Source organism: Ailuropoda melanoleuca, chromosome 1 (genome assembly GCF_002007445.2).
Source record: "Ailuropoda melanoleuca isolate Jingjing chromosome 1, ASM200744v2, whole genome shotgun sequence".
Classification (NCBI taxonomy): domain Eukaryota; kingdom Metazoa; phylum Chordata; class Mammalia; order Carnivora; family Ursidae; genus Ailuropoda; species Ailuropoda melanoleuca.
In genome coordinates, this window is record NC_048218.1 from 203,367,589 (window position 1) to 203,369,050 (window position 1,462).

General features: G+C 33.8%; 2 protein-coding genes across 2 annotated transcripts in view; both read left to right on the top strand.

Annotated features, from left to right (window-relative positions):
- CNTNAP2 (contactin associated protein 2) overlaps positions 1-1,462 on the top strand; it is a 1,777,718-nt gene that overhangs the window by 46,070 nt on the left and 1,730,186 nt on the right. The window lies entirely within an intron of this gene.
- Positions 29-1,462, top strand: part of CEP78 (centrosomal protein 78) — a 4,050-nt gene continuing 2,616 nt past the window's right edge. Inside the window, exon 1 of the mRNA XM_034638948.1 lies at positions 29-170. The gene's annotated coding sequence lies outside the window, so the exon portion shown is untranslated. The remainder of the gene's footprint in view (positions 171-1,462) is intronic.

A 1,462-nucleotide genomic window follows, 5' to 3' on the forward strand; every position in this document is an offset into this window, starting at 1 on the left:
GCCTAAATACTTGGTGAGATCTCTAACTGGAAAGGCTTTTGGATATCCTACTATGAATTGTTTATAATACGTAGTCTATTTCTTCACGCTAGGAAAAGCTGGAGGAGTGCCTAAAGCAGTTAAAGGAGGAAAGAGTAATAAGGCTTAAGGCTGATAAACGAGTCAGTGAGGTAAACAAGTTTTTTTCTTATACTTTTGGAAGTGTTTTAGTTTTATTTTCATTTGATATTAAGCCATACACGTAGTTTATAAACTTTAATACATTGGAAATTGGTTATACTATATAAACCTTTATGTTTACTTACANATCAACCTTTGTGTTTACTTATGTTTAGTGGTCATATGATCTCTATTCCAGAAAACATGTTTTTAAAATGTAAAAATCTTAGGGACGTCTGGGTGGCTCGGTCAGTTAAGCATCTGACTCTTGATCTCAGCTCAGGTCCTGATCTCTAGGTTATGAGTTCAAGCCCTGCACTGGGGTCCACATGGGGCATGGAGCTTTTTTTTTAAGTAAAAATGTTAGGGTTTTTTTGGTGTATGTGTATTTCTATATGACGTTAGCTTATTTTCTGTTCATGACGCTTCAAGAAAGCACTTAAACTGCATATATAGTAACATAAAAGACATGATGAAACTATTTACTGGCAGTGAATAATTTAAATAAGTAGTAAATATTGGAAAACTAAGAATGCAATGAAAGATTAAAATATATGCTATGAGAATTACATTAGGCTAATGTGCATAGAAGCAGGACATAAGCTCAAAAGTTGTATGTAAATATAATTTTCTATTACAAGGTGAGTTTTGGGAGGAATTTTTGCAAGTGCGTACATTGATTGAAGAATACTTAGTAAAGGCTGAGCACCTGTAAGGAAAAAGCTACGTCATGAACAAAAAATACTGGAGTTGGGTTTATCTGTGGTTTTAGAAGAGTAGATGGTGTGGGGGAGGGGATACACAAGGGAGGAAACATTGTCAAGAAGCCAAGGAGGATATTAATCATTGTACGTTAATAAGTTGGGTATGATTTAGGACTTTTAAACTTAGACATTTAATATTTTGCTCAGTAAAGTTAATCCTTAACATCCAGCCGAGTTGGAATACGTTTTGCTCAAATCAGGCTGTATTTCACTTTCTAATTTAAAGGAACCTTAAGCGGCTAATTTTTCTAATGTAAATGAGGGTCTGTTATGAATATAACCAGTTAGGAAAGTGATCTTTCAAAAGATCATTAATAAAACTGTTACTTGATTTATGTATATGCCACCTAAATGTTATATAGGGAACTTTGTTGGGTATCTTTGTGTTTTGATTATTATGTGATGTGGTCTCTGTCTTTATAGGCAGAAAGTTAGATTAATTACAAATTAGCTACATTTAAAATGTTTTTAGTTTTATTGCTTAAAAACTATTTTCTTTTGGGGCGCCTGGGTGGCACAGCGGTTAAGCATCTGCCTTC